The sequence below is a fragment of the Leguminivora glycinivorella genome, chromosome 5 (genome assembly GCF_023078275.1).
Source record: "Leguminivora glycinivorella isolate SPB_JAAS2020 chromosome 5, LegGlyc_1.1, whole genome shotgun sequence".
Taxonomy (NCBI): domain Eukaryota; kingdom Metazoa; phylum Arthropoda; class Insecta; order Lepidoptera; family Tortricidae; genus Leguminivora; species Leguminivora glycinivorella.
The window spans coordinates 4,671,121-4,687,656 of NC_062975.1; positions in this window are offsets into that span (position 1 = coordinate 4,671,121).

Below are 16,536 nucleotides of genomic sequence, written 5' to 3' on the forward strand. Positions count from 1 at the left end.
CGTCTCACATCCTATATTCATACATATTCAAGGACAAGTCCTTTCCGCATAGTGTCGTGCGTACCGACTTAATATCCCAAAATGTATATTTGATGATGTCCTCAAGTGTAGTCGTGTGAAAGGATTCTCGGGTACAGTGGCGAGCTACCGTTGTACTGGGTCAAAGGCTCAAGAATTTCAAATAACAAGATGTTTCGAGTGAAAGGGAAATACGATTATTAATACGATTTTGACGATAGAATTGAATTGTAATAATGCCCGTATGCGAAATGGCTTTACCGGGAACTATTTACATTTATAAACTTATTTAGTTTGGCGTTGAAACAAAAGATATGGAAGTTAATATAATGCAGTGAGCAGAGAGACCTTATACATCATAGAAATGTACCTACCTATATGGACGCCATTTGTGTCGCTTAACTTAAAACGGGTAAATCCATTCTGATATAAGGTTGACTATCCTTCAGATCATATTACATTTTTTATATAATCAACCTTAAAGCAGAATGGATTTACCCAAGTTTAAAGTTAAGCGACACATTTGTGCATCAGGTCACCAACGAAGATCCATGCAGTCTCTACGAAGTCAATCGAAAGTTTTGATTCAAAATAGATATGATATTATTCAGTTTCGGAATATCGGTGACCATTCTATAGCTTTTATATTCATTTGTATTTAATGAAAAGGTCTGCCTTACCTATGAACAAAGAAATGTCTTATTTGCTTCAGAACGCGACGAATCAGCAAAGACAGCGGAATTAGCGTTTTTACGGCGACGGCCATTACCGCGCTCGATAAAACCATAACTTCCCTCATCTAGCTGTGATTAGGAGCGAGTGAGTTACAAGAACGAGTTCCGTACCTTTGTCTAGTTTCGTAGTCTCTTGTTTAAGTTTCTTTTGAAGGCCATAACACTGACTATGCTAAGCACTACATAAAGCATAAATGCATAGAGCACTGTTCTACTTTTTCCACATACTGTAGTTTTCGTTGTCACAAAGAATAGCAAATAACTAAATAATAATTTTGCTTTCAGTAAACAAATCGCCTGGCCGTACAAGATAAGCTAAATAATGTATTTTTTTGTCTTTGTGTAGTTAGATACCTACATATTAACTAAACGATGACAAACGAAAATATATACTTACTGTTTGCAGAAAAGAACTAGTTTAAGAACATTAATTAGAGTTTTAAATAAAGGTGGATCTTCCAAATAAAATGTCAAATAAGTATATTCTCTACAAACTTAAAATATTTGTGCTGAAATTCTCTCCACCTTGTTATTTTAGCCAATACTTTTTTCACTTCTCCCTCGCTAAAAAGGTTTCCCACTTAGACACCGAACCATAAACAAAAAAGTTTATTTTTAAAAATGGCGGAAACTCAGGCAACTGGGTCAATATGCGGGCGCGAGTGGGCCCGTTTACCCTATTGTGTTCTTTATGAACTAGGGACGGGGGATTGGAGGTTGGTGATACTTTTATTTTCTTAAAAAGTTTAAGTTAGCCAAATTAAAATGAGTGAAGTCTTGTTAAAAAGAAGTTAAACAGACGACCAATGGAGCATTCCATAAAAAAGTCTATCAATGTCCCGTACAAACGCGAAATTTCTCCAAATTGGATGGGGACCCTTTTAGTCTTTTTCTGAAGTAATGTGCAGAATTATTATGCACAGAAAACTGATTGCATGCTTTAAACGCCGAAAAAAAATCGCAACAGACGAAACATGATGCGTTTGCACGGGACAGCATGTGGAATGCTCCCAATTCTGAATAAAGTCGAGAGAAGCAGCGGACGTTTTCAGACTTAGACTCAGTCAGACTTTCATGATGACACTTTTAATACCCTTCAAATCCCTGTAGTAGTGCAGTTTGTCGCCGCGAGATAGATCCCACGTCTTCTTCTAACTGTGTTAATGACATAAGGACGAGTAGTGTATCTCGCGGCGACATACTCTCGCTGCAATCATGTGCTAACCCTGCAGAGTTGACTTGATCCTACCGACTACGCCATATCGGGATATAGAAACGACCATTACCGAGCATAAACTACTTTATTAATTCACAGCTTAGCTGTGATTATCAAAATACCTACAATCTGATTCTAATTAATATTTTATTTACTCAGGTATCAAAATCAATACGTGCGCTTAAAGTATTAAAAAATACTATTGTCTCTAAATTCTGATATCTAAATTCACCAGAGACATACCTGAACTTTTTTACTGCCTGAAACTGGTTGGTTAGTCCAATTAATATAACTTAGATTGAAGGACGCACAACGTGCCTAGGTAGATATATTGTGAACATGGTGGAACATATTTTAAAAATACTTTCATGAATACTGAAACAGTTATATACCATTATATCCACCGCTTTTTCAATTAAAACGAAATTTCCACATGCTCCTAAAAATCACATACAAAAACGTCGCAAAAACCCAATTTAAATTTTCACGTCCAATCACGGGACTTAAAATGCATAATGGGCACTTCGAACATCATTTAAGCAGTTACAATGAATTCAATTAGTAGTGCAAACAAGGGGACTCGTCTAAAGTAGTATTGTTTACAGTGGGGATGGACTGCGTTTGGAGATTAACGCCATACATACATACTTTTATGTATATTGACGTTTGTTAAGTGCCTAATACAAAGCTCTCTAACAATCCTTAGGGTCGGTTGCATCAAACCGTCTGTCACCGTTAAAACGTTCGTTAAATTTTATTGTATGGGGAGTTCCATAGACGTCTGCTGTGTGACGATGATGTGTCTGTCAAATGTGTCGCTTAACTTCAAAACTGGGTAAATCCATTCTGCTAAAAGGTTGATTATCTTTCAGATCATATTATATTTTTTATATATTCAACCTTAAAGCAGAATGGATTTACCCAGGTTTGAAGTTAAGCGACACAAATGTGGTTGATGCAACTGGCCCTTAGCACATCTCGGACACTGGCGATCAAATGTATGAAAGAGGCGCGTTCCTAGCACACATTCTAAGCTCGTGTAGGTGAACGCGTACCATGCTTGTATGAGTGAGATATGACAGGTCGACTGTTCGCATATTTGACAGGCGGTAACTGTGAGGTAACCGAGAGGGGGTGGGCGGCATTTTCAGCGGGGAGCGGGAGTGGCCATACTGTACGATAGTACTCTTTATTATACTGTGCCCTTAGTGTATCTGATTCTTTTGCTCAGGCAATCATCCTTACTACTCTCCTCCATCTAATCTTCCATGTATTTATGTAACATACCTAGCTAAGCCCGACGCACACTATTTTGATTGCTATAATTAGGTGCTAAAACTACTAAAATGCTTACGCCCAATAGTATGCACGTTATCTTGCAGGATAGTACTTAATTTAACAGATCGACTGTTGCGTATGTATTTACCGGCATAATTACTCGTGTGGCGTCGAAATAGGGTTCATTATTGGGAACAGACGTACTGTCTGTAGGTAGTGTATCTAGTAGGTAAATTGTTATTTTTAGATAAGATGGAGCGCATCGCCAACAAACTGTTTTACAGTTTGGCGAAACTTTAATAATATGCTTGTGTACATTGTCTTTTTTGTTAAATAAATAAAAAAAAAATCATATTGAACGACTATTACATTACAGTTTATATTTTAAGCAGTAAAGAGACACTGAGGAATCCTAGAAAATTCCGCCAAGTCTACGTTGACTTACATATTAGAATAAATAACTGGTTCTGGTACCTGGGTACTTATAGGCATTTTAGATCTAGGCTTCAGTGACAGCTGAATTATTTCAGGAATCTGTCTAATATTTTGCTAACCTAACGATTCCGTCGCCAATAAAGTAAAAGAACCGATGAACTGCTATTTTAGAAATTAATGTTGAACCAAATATATGACTACGACGCAGAAATTCGGAGATAAGCACCTGCGGATAAACAACAACTGGATAAAGTTACTTAATAACATAAAGTAATTGAAGAAATTCAAACCCACCTTATGGTGAAGTCGCGAAGTGTTTCAGTGGAAGTGTTCGGGGCTTCATTCGAGTTATAATCGAAACGTGTGTTCTGTTGCGACTAGGAGTGTCGCTAAAGTATCCAATATTTGGATTTTACACGGACTCCTTAGAAATATAGTCTCGGTCTCCTAAACATATTCCAAATATTAAAACCTCAGAAAAAAATTGTTTTTTTTGTTGAGGGTTAGCTTATTTTCACGTTATTTTGCTATAATATGGAAAGTTAGCTATAAAATATCAATTTTTAGCGATTTGACAGAGGCTCCAAAGGTTAGTCTGACTAGATTGTCGACAGTATAATAAGTGCATATATTTTTCAATTTTTTTTCATGATCATCAATATCATCATTTAAAACTTTGTTCTTATAGGTGGAGTAATAGCCAATCCTTACTTTCCTGGACCAGTCTTTTACTTTGGTCGTCTCAGTCTCTTTTTATAAAACAGAGAAACAAACAAACAGACGGGTGCTACGTAGCTAAATTCACAAATGCTTACGATAATATTGACATCGTAGCTAGCTAATATCTCTATCACTCGTTTCGATCGGTTTCTAGCGTCAAAGATGGTCATTTCGGCAAGGCCAGCTAGTAGATCGTATACGATGCATTATTTTTCACTTGGCTCCAATGTGATCGACTGATCGTAGAATTTCTTAACAGGTTCACGGACGGCTAGTGACGTCATCTGTCATAGGCCAAAGAACACAAATGACTACGCGTTATGCTATAGCATACGTGTCCACGAAGTGTTAAGGTAGAAATTGTCTCATCAAATCACGTGGTAACCCCAGGCGTGACACTCGTGAACAAGTTGGCAACTTTAATGTTGTGAGGATTCTCGGCACCTGTTCGCCGCGAGTTCTCAACTTCAGGGAAGCAATACATATGCAATACATCTTATATCGTTTTTAATCGCCGTCTCGCAGTTTATTTAAATAAGAGAAGTGGAACAGTTTTTCCGGTTTGAAAATTATCAGAGATCCTATTTATTACCAAGTCGCCAAGTCACTATTAGGACGGTCCTTCTTTTAAGCGATTCCATTGCTAGAAATCACTTAGTTTTTATAAACTGTACCTACTGTTCAATTTCGGTCTATACTTATTATATTATAACGCAGTCACTGTCAACGTTTTTGTAGCGCCACCAGCGTCAAGCCAAGCACCGGGTCCAGAGTTTTTCCGAATTTTACAGAAATGTCACTACGAGTACAATGTGTTAATGAGATCGTTTGGATTCCATGATTGAACCCAAAATGTTGGGAAGGACATTCAAGGAATCATGACGCGGTACTATTCGTAACAAAACCTGGTAGGGAAAAATCTCGTAAAATTTGACTGTTTATTTATACCACACGGGCAATCTTAGGGATTTCCTTAACAACCTTGAGGATTCGTGTTATTTTCAGGTGAATGGATGAATGGACGTGCCTTTGTAGAATAAAATTAAACCGATTCGGTACAGATACTGAATTTTACGATGTCCATGAAGTAAGCGTTGTTTGCATTACCACCTTAAGAACAGCCTAATGCATCGATTGTATGTTTAAGATCCACATGTTAAAACTATTTTCGTTTACATAATCTTCTGTATGTATATGAATTGGAAACATTTCTTACCTTTTACAGAATCTTCGAAGCTATGTAACTTCCTAACGACGAAGCACCCGGAAATATAATCATTCGACGCTAACACTATGTGATAGTCACACAAAACATACTTCATTATTGCACTATTAATAAATGTCCTATTTTTTATTATACAACATTTCATATTTCACGGTTTTTCTTACAAAACGCGCAAAACAATATTTTTCAATAATTACATCGTCATAAATTGTCATAGCGTCAAGCTCATGTCATGTCAATCCTATCATCTAGAATGCGTTCCAGTTTCCAGCCTTAAAGTTAGGACTGTTGTTATATACAATCATTGCCAGTTGTAGATAGTCTCATATTAAGTATATTATTATACTACCCTTTAATAATTGATACCTAAGCTGCAAGGCATTTACGTCAAAAATTTACATAGTCCAAAGCCAAATATTGCTCAATTATTCGGTCGTGCTTAACATTTTTACTGGGATGCTCCATGAATACTCGAATTAGAACGCAACTGCCATTTTGACGCCTAAATTGACACAAAGGTATTATTTTGAAAGTATCATTATTATCACTTATCAGCTTATTTCAATATATAAATATACAGGGTGGGGCCTGTAACAAAAGCAAAAAATTAAACCGTAGGCTATACTCCTTAAACTGACCAACATTTGTTCAGCGACTTTTAAAAATTAAGACGTCTTGAATTTTTTAATATACAAAATAAATATTAGCTTCAATGTACGCATTATTGTTGTCATTGACGTTATCTGTCACGCTTTAGACTTAACAGAATTCGCAATACATTAACTCTTAGGAAAAACTTTCAAGGGTGATAAAAATCAAAATACACGTTATTTTTAAAAGTTGCTGAACAGACGTTGGTCAGTATAAGGAGTATAGTCTACAGTTTAATTTTTTGCTTTTGTTACAGGGCCCACCCGGTAAACTGCTTAAACTATGTAAGAATGAGAAATCGACATAACACAACGTCCTGAGAACAGCCAGTACACAATACCGTGGTATGACCAACTCCTGTATTTCTCTACGATTTCGGGGTTTTTAATCGATCTTTGTTATGAGATTTTATCATAAAATAAATGGAAAATTACTGCCTTGGATGACTTGAACTCACAGCCTCTTGATCGATACTCCAGCGCTATGCCAACTGAGCCATTAAGACTTCAACCAAACCAGCGAACACAGGTCCCATTGACCTATGTGGTGGAAAATTTCGCACACATACCTACATGTAGGTATATTAGTTATTGAACAATTCAACAACAGAACAATTTAATGATAAAGCAATAAATAGGCCGAATTCCATTTGTAAACTCTACAACAGTAACCTACGCAAATATGTGTATGTTTTCAAGTAAAGGGCACCGCGGGTGAGGCATAAGGACTCTTTAACAGCTCAGCCACGACATTGGTCTAAGCGCGACAGCGGTGAGCGGCGGCCATACATCGGAGCGAGACAGCGATGGGATTTTTCATTCGCACGTATGGCTGCCGCTTACCGCTGTCGCGCTTAGACCAATGTCGTAGCTGGGACGTAATAGTGTACCTACTTGTTTAAAGATACCGTGGCCGTCATTTGAGGACCGATCTGCCTAGCGGGTAGCCTGGTTCAAATCCCGGTATAAGGCGATTCATTTGTGTGATGACTGATACGATGAGTACAGAGATTTGTTCCTGAGACATGGACGTTTTCTATGTATAAAAGTGTTTGTATATTATATATAGAGGTATATCGTTATCTGAGTATCCACATCACAGGCTTTCTTGAGCTTACCGTGGGACAGTCAATCTGTGTAAGAATGTCCTATAATATTTATTTGTTTATTTATTTATTCGTCCTTAAGGTAAACGGCAAGGTAAACCAAGGCAAACCTTTTGATCGAGAACGCCACATGTAGTCTGCTCGTTATTTGTTTGTCGGTTTGCACAAACAGGTGCTTCGGAAGTTCCGAGTTCCAACTCGCAACTTCGCGAGTGAGAAGTTGAGAATGAGAAGTTGAGAATTGGAATACCTACTCCGGGAACAACTAATGAATTTCAGTAGAATAGTTGTGTAATGGTGAAAACTGAAAATGAAGTACAGTCAACATCAAACGTAGCGGGTCAAATAGCGCTTCAAAAAACTACCATTCTCTAACTAACTATTGATGTTGACTTGACTGTACCTGACACGTGCATACAAAGACCGAAACTATTCAAATAATAAACACAACATTAAAATTTTGAAAAAACCCCCGACCGCGACATTGTAGACCGATTTTCATGAAACATGGCTAAGAACACGACTTACTCAGTTTTTAGACAAAAAAACTAAATCCAAATTGGTTCATCCGTTCGGTAGCTACGATGCTACAGACAAACAGACAGACAGACAAACAGACAGGCAGTCAGACGGACAGACAGACAAAAAAACTAAATCCAAATTGGTTCATCCGTTCGGGAGCTACGATGCTACAGACAAACAGACAGGCAGGCAGACAGACAGACACAGACAGACCGTCGTTTTTGCGTCGGGGGTTAAAAAATAAAACTGCGTATTGGTACCTCCTAGATAGGTACCAATATTTTCAAAACTTTATTTAAAACTTTTTTACGATACCTAATTACATCTGTATAATCTATGTAAAAATATTTCAGCGAGTAACGGCCGGCGTAAACAGGACCCAGGATGATGACAACATTGACAACATATACTTCACATTACAGCCATATAAGGTAAATCCAAACTATTGGAATATTTAGTACAGTCGACTACAAAGAAATGTATCACTTTTTCAGCTTATTACAATGCAATAAGGTGAAAACAATGGATAAGTACATCTCTTTGTGGCGGGCTGTACCTATAATTTATCTTAGCTATTCTAACACCAATCAAGGTTGACTGTGATTTCTGAGGTATTGGTACGTATTTTAAGTAACACATACCTGGTTAAGTAAAACCGTTAACTGTCACTTTTGTAATTTTACCAAAATTCCGAAAAAATATTAAAGACAAGCAAAATCAATTTCTCTCCGAACACCGAAAAAGCCGTCACTTATTTCCGTAAAACATTGTTATGACGTCGGACAAAAACTAACCATAGCCGGCAGGTGGGGGCTTGAAATATGTATCAAAGTGCACCACGTGCTGTGAGCAACGCGCTTGTCAAACTGTCTGCCGGACTTGCGTGGACACACTGACATGAAGTTCGTCTAGTAAGGCGTAATGGGTGAGGGCTTGAAATACCGAATTATGTATGTATCAGGAATATGAAGGTAAGTTATCAGAGAGGGCCGCGTGCTGTAAACTACACACTTGTTTTTTCTGTGTCCTTTTTGTTTGCTGGAATTGTGCGGACACTGAGCCAGGAAGAACTTCTAGCAACGCGATAAGTGGATGTGGAGACCTAATATGCGACTTTATGTAAGGCGTTTCAGCGCCGTTTCCCGCAATTCTCTCTTGTCAGGCCTGTGGCGGTAGTCCATGTCGTGTCAGTCTATCCTGTTTGTTAATAAATCGGCTACTTTAGATTGCTAAAAATGATGAGGCAAAAAGTAGTTTTACAAAGAAGACTAGAGCTCAGTTCGAAACCATACATTTGAAAATAAAAATCATATGTTTAGTAGGTACTCTAGGTAGGGACTTTTATATCACGTGTCAAATAACTGTGCCCTGTAAGAGGTCAATACTCTTCATCACCAAAAACATTCTCAGGCATTTCAAGGTAAGGTGAGACATGCCAAGGTGTTCCTATCTGGACACCTAGAAGTGCCTTATATTCCGAAGGGAAGGACCTTGACGTTATTGGACGTCAAAACTTATGTTTTACAGTTGAGTGCTCGCCAACAAGTTAGCCAACGCCATCGGCCGTGTGTCCCGCGCTCAGGAGCACGTACCTGCGCGTGACAGGCTCTCGTTGCAGCCGATATTTTTCTGCTCCCTCCCCTCCGCCCACAGAACTGACGCTAGTCGGATACACTTCAAACTGATGGAATTTGAGCCGAACCATTTTTCTGGAAAGTTCCGTGTCGGAAGCGTCTGAGGTGTTAGGTTAGATTTCCTGGTTTTGTTTTGGCTGTTTGTTTGTTGTTCTTGGTTTGTGCCTCCTAGCCTAGAGCTACCAATATTATTTTTCCTCGTAAGTCGCGGCGTACTTATACAAGTACAATTTATTTTTGAGTTTTTAACTCTCATAAAAATAAAAGAAAGTTCCTTAATCAAAATCGGGAAAATTGGCCTGGGTCTCACGAATTAAGTTATTATTGGTTTTGCTTGTCTTTCATTTATATTCTTCTCTTGTTAGGTAGCAATATTTTTATTTCTCTGTTATTTTAATAGGCCGGCTTAAAATGAAGCTAGGTTTCGAAGCTTCAAACGTGTTATTCTTAGTTTCAATCGATATGGTCGTCGGAACGACAATACAATAAATGTTTAGAGTTCTGATTCAAAGAGCCTTCTAATACTCGTAACGTAATATAATTTTTCTACTTGTCGACTTTAATCTGTCAATTAGGCCACCACAGACTAAACTATAAGTGCTAACTTTTCAGTGTTGGATACTCTATGGCAGTTCCGACTCAATTATAATAAGCTCATTATAGTTGACTTTAGTTAACTGTAATAATTTCAAAAATAGAACTTCATACAATTTCTATACTAATTTGCGATACCTTTCAAATTTTCCTGCATCTGGAACACATTTTTTTTATCTGTCGCTAATCGGCCAAACAGAGACGGTTATTACAAACAATTGGTTGCTAGGTAATTCGATGTTGATATACAACGGTGAACGACTCTATTAACATTAATTTTAACTTGCATGAATGATGATATTTCCGTCCATTGATGATGAAGATTATGACTCGTAGAAAAAGTATTGTATACAATAGTGATATAATTAAGCTTTTCACTCTCGTACCGTACTATTAGGCCACTCAGCAAGCTTCGTGGCCTAAACATGGTACTCGACTGAAAAGCTTTGTATTATATCACGATTGTATAAAATACTATTTCAGTACAGATGGTCGTTTTTTTACGCACTAGTTCGAGAAGTGGTTCATTATATAACAGGTCGAAACTTCGGAGGCTCATCTGTACTGAAAAACGTCGTTCGATACACGTGCGAAGAGGAAATTCGTAACTCGTGTCGATTTAAAACACTCCCTTCGGTCGTGTTTTAATCTATCGCCACTCGTTTCGAACTTCCTCTTTTTCGCACTTGTATCGAAATGTACTATTTCAGTACAGATGGTCGTTTTTTTATGCACTAGTTCGAGAAGTGGTTCATTATATGCCAGGTCGAAACTTCGGTGCGTAAAAAAGGAAGTTCGAAACGAGTGGCGATAAATTAAAACACGACCGAAGGGATTGTTTTAAATCGACACGAGTTATGAATTTCCTTTTCGCACGTGTATCGTACGACGTTTTTGTGTTTGGTGTTTTTTTACGCACTAGTGTGAGAAGTGGTTCATTATATGCCAGGTAACAACTTCGGAGTGCTATCTCTACTCAAACGTGTTGCAGTTTTATTGATAAATGACTTGACTGGTAACAAAAAGCTGAGCTAAAACATGAACACAATACATTATTGCTTGATATTTCCAATCGCGAATTGTCCTCTTGATTTTGTAAAAATAAAGCCTAAAAAAGTATGGCTCTGATTTCCTATCTTGTACTAACGTCGAACAATTCTAACGCCATCGCCATAAGTTGTATTTTCCTCCAAATTGTCTTCCGAAGCCTGAAAGATTTTAGTTCCATACGTTGCCAAACTGTTAAAACGAGCGCATTTATCTTATCACATATATATTAAGGTTGATAATAGTATATTTTGTATCGTTTCGTTAGAGACAGAAACAGGGACAAGTGCCAAGCACGTAGATTCAGTTTCACGGCGTTTGCGGTCACGTGGTTTCGTCGTAGGAATTTATTTTCAACGGTGGAACACCATTTAGAGGCTGGTCTCGGTTGTTTGACGAAAATTTCGCCGAAAATTGTGATATCTTGGTGTGTGCAGATGTAGTTCTAAATCCTACTGCATTTTCATTTTGCTACTGCATTTTCTAGGAAATGTTCATTTTTGTCATGCTACTTCAGTAGGTACTTTTTAGTCAGACTGAAATGAAAATACATAACATAGGAGGAGGAGGTATCAGTTACCTTCATGAGAGTTGAAAAGTACACGACTCAATATATACGTTTAAAAATTAAAAGCTCCTCTACTCAAACGGTAGCTTTAATCCCTAGAGGTACCTACAATAATTTACCACAGATTCCGTTAATAAGTAAATCAAAATCAAGAATACCAATTCAATTTTGAAAATTAGAAGCTCAAAGAGTCAGATGATATTCGGCAACTAAACGAAGCCCAAATTTCTAGTTATCACGTTTTCGACCAACAAAACTTCGGTTAACCCTATAGCCTAGCCCAATGATTTGCTACAGATTCCACTGGCGGAAAAGCCCGCATTTATCTATTACACTTCCTGTAGCCTGTGCAGCAGGAAAACATCTAGCAGGAGGTATTTTATTCGCCGGAGACACGCGACGCTCTGCTTTATGGCAGAAATGCGAAAGTGGCTTCACGCACGTACGTCGGCTGGCACGAGTTTCGGAGTGCAGTGTTTGTGATAGAAAAGGGTTGTTGATAAAACTTTGAAGTTTGGTAAAATGTTTAATTTATTATTTTCTTTAATAACACGTAATCTTTGTACATCATTTTCGGCGTCTGCATTTGTAACTGACATTATTTACATAATGTTTATTTCCTGAACGATTATTATCTAGAAGTTAATTACTTCATCGGCAATACTTGATTTGGACGTTTATAGCACTTTCATCGTTTTTAAATTTGTGTTCTGATTACATATTTACGTAGTAGCACTAAGATAGCTATGTTTAATGGCATAAAGTCGGTTCAATCGGCTCAATAGTGAGGTGTTTTTTCGAGAATCATCCAAATAGAAAACATATATATATATATAAAAGAATACCTATAATACGCTTCGAAAGTGTGAACGATTTCTTCTTTTCTACGCCACGCAACCAGAATACGTTATCGAATAAGTCATTTAAAGGATCTTCACTAGTTTTATTCCACCTTGTACACTTACGAATTCCCTTAGTACTGATAGGTACTTAACACGTTTAAACATTCTAAGCTTCGGCAATATCTACTTCGGATTCGCGTGTTTACTAGTAACTCGCGATAAGCTGTGCGTAGGAACGTTTATTTGCAAAACGATTGCAAACATGGGGCGAGGCGAATGCAGTTTTATCCGAGGCGGCTAATTGCATGTGCGAGGCAGTGCTACTCTTCCTTTATTTACAATGTTTGTATCAAACAACGCAATCATGTATAAATACAATAGTTTACAAGGCGTGCTATAGAAAATACGCAACAGCCGAAATATCTTAAACACAAGAGTGAGGGACACTTTCAACTGAAATTGATCTCATGTTTGTCATAAGGATCATCATTCAAGACGGCAGGTATAAATAGGTCAAGTCAAAGTTCAAACCGTCTCAATAATTGGACGAAACGTTTGCGAAGGTTTTTGTTTTGACGTCTTCATGTTCTGCAGCTCAGGTTTATATTCTCAATTCAAATACTTTATAGTTATATTTATAGTTTATGTAAGTCGATCTGGAGCGGCCAGCCGCTGTTTCCGTAGCGCCGCCGGCTCGCGTGCCTCGTTAGCTACTTGTTGACAGCTCGCGCAATATTTATAGGAGACGTCAACGCTTGAAGTTACAGCTTACTCATGCTATCGCGTTTCGTGCTACTGCTATATTTTTACCTAGTGTGACGCCAGTAGCGGGGAAGGACTACGCTGCCGGAGGTAAGGGATTCAGACAGAGGAACCGTCGAACTATCCACGCTGTGTCCAAGATCACCGTGTTCTGCATCTGACCCTTGATCTAACCACCTAGCGAGTCTCTCAAGATTCTCAAGATGTTGGTCGAAACTGCGCTATGAGAGGCTTGCGTACTTCGTTAGTAGTTGTTGGCAACTGTCACAATATTTATAAGAGACATCAACGCTTGAATCTACAACTTACTCATACTATAACATTTTGTACTACTGCTTTTTTTAACACCGGTTATAAAAATACATTAAAACCTAATCTAGGGTGCCGCCAGCAGCGGGGCAGGGACCAAGCTGCTGGTGGTAACGGCTGCAGAGATAGAACCCATCGGACTGTCCACGCCGTGCCCATCTAGAATGATCAACTGTAAAAAAAGTACCCGTCTATACCTGCAAGCAAACTATGGACACTGAACTACAGAGAAAAATGAGAATAGTGCAACTGCATAGAAGTTTGAAGATATAATTCTTACATTGCTATTATTCATATCGTCAAATCATTATCTGTATTTAAGAACCTACACAGTTTCCGATTTGTAAATCTGTTTTCAAAAACAGCTGAAACGTATTCAATTAAATTTATAATATTCTAAAGGACCATCAAAGGCAAATAATTTAATCAGGTGCCGTGTCAATTTCCGGGAAAATTCGTGTTTGGAAAGTTAGGAGTGCGTAAAACTTTATCGGTACGAGCTTTGAGCAAAGCGCTCAAATATTGTGCTGATTTGACAATAAAATAAATAGGTAGGTACTTATAGAAACAACATTACTACTATTACTAAGGATTCTACAATTCGTTTATGTTTAAATAGTAGGTAACATAGGTAAGGTCGTAAGCAAGAAAAAAGTATAAAATCTTTTATGTTTTAGGTATATACCTAACTAAGACACCAAAGAAAATGTTTCAGAACGAAACGAACCTCAATTAATCCATACTAATATTATAAATAGGAAAGTGTGTGTGTCTGTTTGTTTGTCCATCTTTCACGGCAAAACGGAGCGACAAATTGACGTGATATTTTAAGTGGAGATATTTGAAGTGATGGAGAATGACATAGGCTACTTTTTGTCTCTTTCTAACGCGAGCGAAGCCGCGGGCAAGAGCTAGTAATAATATAAAATAAAGCCTCATACCTACTGACTAAATTGCTGCATTACCCTTCAATTTCAGTCACTACCAGAATCCCGAGTCAACCTTTCTCCCAATAGAAAATTAGAAAAGGTGAATCATTACAGAAAAACTATTATTGGGAACACATATAAATGAAAGCTGTCGGACCTGATTGTTCACAATCAATTCGGGGGGAGGCCGGGCAAAAAATTAATGATGGGAAATCGGGGAGATAAGGAAAAGTGATCAGTCTCGGCTGGGGGAGGCCCGGGTAATATTGATACTAAATTCAGTGGATAAGCGAGGCGGGTAGAGGTTTTTTCGAATTTTCAGAAATTGTATTTGATTTTTCTTTGATAGATAGAAAATGTTAGCGATATAAATTGTAGGTAGGTACCTAAGTATTTGGTTCATTGATAGATGGAGTAGGCGAACCAACTCGAAGTAATTTAAATTTTATGATTTGTGTATGTTGGGGACGATAAAGAGCTAAGTTTCATTTGATTTTGCTTGAACACACGCACATTTGCACCAATCGCACCAATCTGTCGCCAGAACCGCTACCCTTTAATGGCCAAGTCACACAACATAAACTATAATAATAAAGAAATCGCAATAAGGAACCTTAGACTTGCGACGACTTTGTCTAGATTTCATTACTTTTTAGAGATAAACAAGCAGCTCCATCGAGACTTGACTAGTTTAATACAGAATGTTTTTGGTGGGATTGTACCTCTAAGTTACAGTTTCCTTGAAGTATCAAATATCAAATTATACAAGAATATGGGTAGTAAGTAATATACTCATACCACGACCAAATCCAGAAACACATAAATATTCTCAAAATTAACGCATTAAGAAGTGACTTGCCTAGTTGGATATAATCTCTGAAAAGGTGATATCGTCACTACTTTTAAAAAAACTTGTATCTTCGTCTGTCAATGAAAAGAAAATTGTAGTAAGTATGTATGGAATGCATATAGACTTACTGCGTTTTAACTTTGAGGAGCAGCGTGAGATACGAGATTTTTTCAAAGTAGTGACGATATACCTACATACATAACAAACTTCAGCACATACAATATACATTAGCAAGCTTTGGAGGCACCGGAGCATATGTTTGTTTATCACTAGCCTCTCAGCTGGCGGACTTCCGGCGTCCCCTCGACGGCGCATCCGGCGTTTCCGGTCGTGACGTCACAATTAATCTTGCGCCGGTCTTCCGGTTGCGGTTTTTTCACTTGGCGCACCGCTACAGGAACAAACTACAAACCATTTTATATACTAAATTATATTATTGTAGAGAAATTTCTCGAGTAGATGTAGATACGAGTAATGTGTAAGAATAACCCAACAACGTGCGCTTCTTTATCTTTTTAACCCCCGACGCAAAAACGACGGGGTGTCATAAGTTTGACGTGTCTATCTGTCTGTTTGTCTGTCTGTGTGTGTATCTGTCTGTGGCATCGTAGCTCCCGAACGGATGAACCGATTTAGATTTAGTTTTTTTTTTTGTCTGAAAGCTGAGTTCGGGGGTTTTTTCAAAATTTTAATTTTGTGGTTCGGTTATATAATTTATTTATTTAATCAAAAAGTAACACAGCATTACAGTTTACACTAAGGCACTGTGAAACTACAAAATACAAAACAAGACATAAGCGATAAATATTACAAAAAAGAATACAAATTAAACATTAGATTTGGGCGACGACGTAACAGCGTGGCTCCGTTGCGTCGTCTGACTCGGTGTAGGATTCGGTAGGTTGCCCCGGAACCGCCGAAATACCACACCCTTCGGCCAGAAGTCTGCGCACGCGATGGTGTCCTGCAGCGTGCGCGGCACGCGCACAACAAATGAAGTGAATGCGTGTGTTTAGAATATTATCTAATATTGTAAATGGGAAAGTGTGTGTGTCTGTTTGTTCGTCCGTCTTTCACGACAAAACGGAGCGACGAAT